Raw genomic sequence first — 7,854 nt, forward strand, 5'->3', positions numbered from 1 at the left:
GTTCCTGGATTTTGCGTTCCTTACGCGGTTGGATGATTTATGGGACCCCCTTGACAGTTCGCTTTGAATAAAACTCCTCTAGCAAGGCCCAACCTTGGTTTTACCATTTGCCTCACCTAGCCCTTTTTCCCTTGGGTTTCCGGAGCCCGAGGGTCATCTTTATTTTAGCCCCCCCGGGCCAGTGCTCCTTCGAGTGTTGGTCCGAAACGGGCAGACTGCGGGGCCACCTCGGGGCAACTCGAGGTCTGGTTTTACTCGTAGGCTGACCTATCCGGTGTGCCCTGAGAACGAGATATGTGCAGCTCCTATCGGGATTTGTCGGCGCATCGGGCGGCTTTGCTGGTCTTGTTTTACCATTGTCGAAATGTCTTGTAAACCTGGATTCCGAGACTGATCGGGTCTTCCTGGGAGAAGGAATATCCTTCATTGATCGCGAGAGCTTATCATGGGCTAAGTTGGGACACCCCTGCAGGGTATAAACTTTCGAGAGCCGTGCCCGCGGTTATGTGGCAGATGGGAATTTGTTAATGTCCGGTTGTAGATAACTTGAGACCAGATACGAATTAAAACGCGTCAACCGTGTGTGTAGCCGTGATGGTCTCTTTTCGGCGGAGTCCGGGAAGTGAACACGGTTTTGGGTTATGTTTGACGTAAGTAGGTGTTCAGGATCACCTCTTGATCATTGGTAGCTTCACGACCGTTCCATTGTTTCTCTTCTCGCTCTCATTTGCGTATGTTAGCCACCATATACGCTTAGTCGCTGCTGCAACCTCACCACTTTACCCCTTCCTTTCCCATTAAGCTTTGCTAGTCTTGATACCCATGGTAATGGGATTGCTGAGTCCTCGTGGCTCACAGATTACTACAACAACAGCTGCAGGTACAGGTTTTGCGATGATCATGACACGAGAGCGATGTTCCTTGTTTTGGAGTTCTCCTTCTTCTTCTTCTTCTTCGATCAGGGGATAGGTTCCAGGTCGGCAGCCTGGGATAGCAGGGTGGATGTCGTTTGAGTTTCTGTTTGTGTTTCATCCGTAGTCGGATGGTGCTCTGATGTAAGATGATGCTGTATTCGTGTGGCATTGTATGCCTTATGTATGTATCCCTACCTATTATGTAATGTTGATGTAATGATATCCACCTTGCAAAAGCGTTTCAATATGCGGGTCTATCCTTGGTGGTACCTTCGAGTTCCTCTTGGATAGGGTCGCATATTGGGCGTGACAAGAACCCATCTAATGAGTCTAGGTTTAGCATCTTTCTTTTCCATGAGATATTTAATAGCAGCATGATCTGTGTGAATAGTTACATTAGAATCGACAATATAAGGTCTGAACTTACCACAAGCAAATACAACTGCTAAGAATTCTTTTTCAGTAGTAGCATAATTTCTCTGTGCAGTGTCTACACTTTTACTAGCATATTGAATAACATTTAACTTCTTATCGACTCTTTGTCCTAGAACAACACCTACAGCATAATCACTAGCATCACACATAATTTCAAAGGGTAAATTCCAATCAGGTGGCTGAACAATAGGTGCAGAAATCAAAGCTTTCTTAAGTATTTCAAATGCTTCTACACAATCATCATCGAAAACAAAAGGAATATGTTTTTTTAATAGATTAGTCAGAGGCCTAGAGATTTTAGAAAAGTCCTTAATGAACCTCCTATAAAAACTGGCATGACCAAGGAAACTTCTTATACCTTTAATGTCCTTGGGACACCACATCTTTTCAATAGCATCAACTTTATATTAATTTCAATACCTCTTTCAGAAATTTTATGCCCCAAAACAATGCCTTCATTAACCATAAAGTGGCACTTTTCCCAATTCAAGACGAGACTAGTGTCTTCACATCTCTGCAAAACTCGATCAAGGTTGCTCAAGCAATCATCAAAAGAAGATCCATAAACGGAGAAATCATCCATGAATACCTCACAAATCTTTTCACAAAAGTCAGAGAATATAGCCATCATGCATCTTTGAAAGGTAGCAGGTGCATTACATAAACCAAAAGGCATACGTCTATAAGCAAAAGTACCGAAAGGGCAAGTAAAAGTAGTCTTTGCTTGATCGTCCGCTGACACAGGTATTTGAGAGAAACCAAAATAACCATCTAGAAAGCAGAAATGTGTATGTTTGGATAGTCTTTCTAGCATTTGATCAATACAAGATAAAGGGTAATGATCTTTCTTAGTAGCTTTATTTAATTTACGAAAATCAATTACCATCCTATAACCTGTAATAATTCTTTGCGGGATCAATTAATCTTTATCATTAGGAACAACAGTAATACCTCCCTTCTTAGGGACAAAATGGACATGACTTGCCCACTCACTATCAGCAACGGGATAAAGTATACCTGCCTCAAGGAGCTTTAGTATTTCCTTTCTTACCACTTCTTTCATCTTAGTATTTAACCGTCATTGATGATCTCTAAATGGTTTGGCGTCCTCATCCAATTTTATTTTGTGTTGGCATAGAGTGGGACTGATGCCCTTAAGATCATCAAGAGTATATCCAATAGAAGCACAGTGCTTCTTTAGGGTTTTCAATATTCTTTCCTCTTCCTGCTCTGAAAGGTTAGCACTAATAATAACATGATATATCTTCTTTTCATCAAGATAAGCATATTTAAGAGTATCAGGTAATGGTTTAAGCTCAAACACGAGATCACCCTTGGGTGGAGGGGGATCACCTAGGATTTCAACAGGTAAGTTGTGTTTCAGAATAGGACCCTGTTTAACGAATACTTCATCTATTCCCTTTCTTTCATTCATAAACATATCATTTTCATGGTCTAGCAAATATTGTTCTAAAGGATCAGTAGGAGGCACGACAATAGAAGCAAGACCAATAATTTCATCCTTACTAGGAAATTCTTTATCATGGGGTTGTCTACGAAATTTAGCAAAATTAAACTCATGTGTCATATCCCCCAGACCAATAATAACAACATCCTTTTCGCAATCTATCCTCGCATTAACAATATTCAAGAAGGGTCTACCAAATATAATGGGACAAAAGACATCTTGTGGGGAACCAAGAACAAGAAAATCAGCAGGGTATTTAACTTTCCCAAACAAGACTTCAACATCTCTAACAATCCCAATTGGTGAAATAGTATCTCTATTGGCAAGCTTAATTGTAATAGCAATATCTTCTATCTTAGCAGGTGCAATGTCATGCATAATTTCTTTATATAAGGAATGAGGTATTGCACTAGCACTAGCACCCATATCACGTAAGCCATGATAACAATGATCTCCTATTTTAACAGAAATAACGGGCATGCCTACAACAGGTCTATGTATCTTAGCGTCGGGTCTAGCAATCTTAGCAGCCTGTTCCCAAAAATAAATAACATGCCCATTAATATTATCAGCTAAGAGATCTTTAACCATAGCAATACTAGGTTCAACTTTAATTTGCTCAGGAGGTGTATATGTTCTAGTATTACTCTTACGAACCACAGTTGAAGCTTTAGCATGATCCTTTATCCTAACAGGAAAAGGTGGTTTCTCAACATAAGTAGCAGGAACAATAGGATCATTATAAGTGATAATCTTTTCTTCAACTATAATAGGTGCAACTACTTTTACTTCAGTGGGAGGATTATATTTAAACCACTTCTCCTTAGGGAGATCAACGTGAGTAGCAAATGATTCACAAAAAGAAGCTACTATCTCAGAGTCAAGTCCATATTTAGTGCTAAATCCATGAAAAGCATCGGTATCCATAAAAGACTTAACACAATCAAACTTAGGTGTCATACCTGACTCCTTACCATCATCAGAACCCCAATCTTCAGAGTTGCGTTTAATTCTTTCCAATAAGTCCCACTTGAATCCAATAGTCTTCAGCATATAAGAACCAGCACAAGAAGTATCGAGCATGGTGCGATCATTGAGAGAAAGCCGAGCATAAATTTTTTGAATAATCATTTCTCTTGAGAGCTCATGATTGGGGCATGAATATAACATTGACTTAAGCCTCCCCCAAGCTTGGGCGATACTTTCTCCTTCGCGAGGCCAAAAATTATATATATAATTAGGATCACGATGAACAAGATGCATAGGATAAAACTTCTGGTGAAATTCCAATTTGAATCGTTTATAGTCCCAAGATCCCGTATCATCACATAGCCTATACCATGTCAATGTGTCTCCCGTCAAAGATAAAGGGAAGACCTTCCTCTTAACAACATCATCCGGTATACCTGCAAGCTTAAATAATCCACAAACTTCATCCACATAGATAAGGTGTAAATCGGGATGCAATGTTCCATCTCCTGCAAAGGGATTAGCTAGCAGTTTCTCTATCATACCCAAAGGAATTTCAAAGTAAACATTTTCAGTAGGTTCAGTAGGTTGAGGAGAAACTCTTTGCTCTACTGGTCGGGGCAAAGATGCTCCGAACAAGCCCCTCAAAGGATTAGTCTCCATAGTAACAAGTGACAGTAAATTTCAGCACACCATATAAATGTTTCCTTACCAAGTTCCACTCACAAAAGGCGCTTCACTCCCCGGCAACGGCGCCAGAAAAGAGTCTTGATGACCCACAAGTATAGGGGATCTATCATAGTCCATTCGATAAGTAAGAGTGTCGAACCCAACGAGGAGCAGAAGGAAATGACAAGTGGTTTTCAGTAAGGTATTCTCTCCAAGCACTAAAATTATAGGTAACAGATAGTTTTGTGATATGATAATTTGTAACGAGTAACAAGCAATGAAAGTAAATAAAGTGCAGCAAGGTGGCCCAATCCTTTTTGTAGCAAAGGACAAGCCTGGACAATTTCTTATAATGAGAAAGGCGCTCCCGAGGACACATGGGAATTATCATCAAGCTAGTTTTCATCACGCTCATATGATTCGCGTTTGTTACTCTGATAATTTGATATGTGGGTGGACCGGTGCTTGGGTGCTGCCCTTTCTTGGACAAGAATCCCACTTATGATTAACCCCTATTGCAAGCATCCGCAACTACAAAAGAATTATTAAGGTAAACCTAACCATAGCATGAAACATATGGATCCAAATCAGCCCCTTATGACGCAACGCATAAACTAGGGTTTAAGCTTCTGTCACTCTAGCAACCCATCATCTACTTATTACTTCCCAATGCCTTCCTCTAGGCCCAAATAATGGTGAAGTGTCATGTAGTCGATGTTCACATGACTAGAGGAGAGACAACATACATCTCATCAAAATATCGAACGAATACCAAATTCACATGACTACTAATAGCAAGACTTCACCCATGTCCTCAGGAACAAACATAACTACTCATAAAGCATATTAATGTTCATGATCAGAAGGTTATTAATATGCATTAAGGATCTGAACAAATGATCTTCCACCGGATAAACCAACTAGCATCAACTACAAGGAGTAATCAACACTACTAGCAACCCACAGGTACCAATCTGAGGTTTGAGTACAAAGATTGGATACAAGAGATGAACTAGGTTTTGAGAGAAGATGGTGCTGGAGATTGACCCCCTCCCGATGAGAGGATCGTTGGTGATGATTTCCCCCTCCCGGAGGGAAGTTTCCCTGGCAGAACAGCTTCGCCGGAGCCCTAGATTGGTTCCGCCAAGGTTCCGCCTCGTGGCGGCGGAGTTTTGTCCCATAAGCTTGCTTATGATTTTTTTTCCAGGGTAAAAGACTTCATATAGCAGAAGATGGGCACCGGAGGGCCACCGGGGGGCCCACGAGGCAAGAGGGCGCGCCCAGTAGGGGTGGGCGTGCCCCCCACCCTCGTGGCCAGGGTGTGGGCCCCCTCTGGTACTTCTTTCACTCAATAATTCTTATTAATTCCTAAAATGTCTTCGGTGGAGTTTCAGGACTTTTGGAGATGTGCAGAATAGGTTTCCAATATTTGCTCCTTTTCCAGCCCAGAATCCCAGCTACCGGCATTCTCCCTCTTCATGTTAAACCTTGTAAAATAAGAGAGAATAGCCATCAGTATTGTGACATAACGTGTAATAACATCCCATAATTCAATAAATATCGATATGAAAGCATGATGCAAAATGGACGTATCAGACATCCCCGACCCCAGTGAGGTTCGGCAAAGTGCGAAGTAGCCCCCCCCCCCCACATATACTTTAAGTCGGCAGGAGAGGGTATCTCACCAAGATGTACCATAAAACGGACCAAGAAGAATCCACCTTGGTCGTACAACCTCTCTCATGTTGTTGGTCAAAGTGATGGACGTCCACACGACCCCACAGATGGGCTAGCTCACCGATAATCATGCAAGTAGTGTGCCCGAAGACAACCACTGTCTGCATGTGGCCCTAACATATGTATGGAGTGTTGTGTGATGTTTGAATACCCAATGCATAACTTTGATGTGGCACTGTGCTTTGGGACCAGAAATCCCCACATTGAGCGAGGGTTGATGACGTGTTGTATATATGTATGTCACACCCCACTTCGAGCCGGTGATGGGATTCATGCGTATGTATGTATGCGCTAAAACTTAGGACCGGAATCTCACCATGACCTACTACGGTAACACGAACCAAAGAAGAAGAATCCACCATGGTAACCTCTCTCGTTGTCGGTCAAAGTAATCATGGATGTCCACGTGGGCCCAAGAATATATAGGCTTGCCGCTGATAACCACGTGAGGGAGAGTACTGTACGAAGACAACCACTACATGCATGTGTCCCAAACATATTTATACATATGTATGGAGGTGATGCGTGCATGTTTGAATACCATGCACAACATTGATGTGGCTCCTGCATCGAAAATCATACAATTCCCACACAGAGCAAGATTGGTTCATGACGCATTGTGCCCCCCCCCCCTCACCCACTTCGACCCGATGGGAGGGATTCATGCGTCACATGCATGCGCTCAAACTATATTATGTAATCCTAGAGCAATGAACCATTTACCATAATACAAACAAAAAAATAATCCCCTCCAAAGACAAATGAACCTCCCTCAATGTCGATCAAAGTGATGGACCAAGCGGTCCCACAGATGGAATGCATCATTATCGCTGATAACCATGTGAGTGGGTGCCAGAGGACAACCGCCATCGCTTTGCATGTGGGCCAAACATATGTACATGGAGGTGTGTGTGTGTATGTGTGTGTGTGTGTGGTTGTGATGTTTGAATACCCAAAATGCACAACTTTGTGTGGCACATGCCTCGAAACCATAAAGACCCCACATGGAGCGAGGCTCATGAAGGGTAATATATGTTGTTCCCCTTCCCCCTTTTTTAGACGCGTACTATATGCTATTACCGTAATACAAACTAAAAAGAATCCTCCTTGATGGTTAAATTACTTAACCTCTCTCGATGTAGGTCAAACTGATGCATGCATGGACGACAACCTCGCAGCCCACAGATGGAAGCAACACACACGTGAGTGTCCTAGGATAACCACCGCCTGCATACATGTGGCCCAAGGTGTTGTGTGATGTTTGAATAGCCAATGCACAACTTTGACATGGCACCTGCCTCGCAAACCGGGAAGTCCCCACACGGAGTGAGGCGTGTTCATGGACGCATATGTAGTATATATATACGGTCCCCTCCCACCTCTTCGATGCGTACTATATACTCCTACTGAAATACAAACAAAAATGAATCAACCTTGTTGGTCAAATTAACCGCTCTGGCTGAAGGTCAAAGTGACGGACGACGACCTCGTGGGCCCACAGAAAGCGTCACACGCGAGAGTGAGTGTCCTAGGACAACCACCGACTGCATGTAGCCCAAACATGTGTGTATGAAAGGGTTGTGTAATGTTTTAAAGAACGAATTCATGACTTTGATGTGGCACCTGCCTCACAAAATGGTCAATCCCACACGGCGGCTCATG

Source organism: Triticum dicoccoides, chromosome 1B (assembly GCF_002162155.2).
Source record: "Triticum dicoccoides isolate Atlit2015 ecotype Zavitan chromosome 1B, WEW_v2.0, whole genome shotgun sequence".
Taxonomy (NCBI): Eukaryota; Viridiplantae; Streptophyta; class Magnoliopsida; order Poales; family Poaceae; genus Triticum; species Triticum dicoccoides.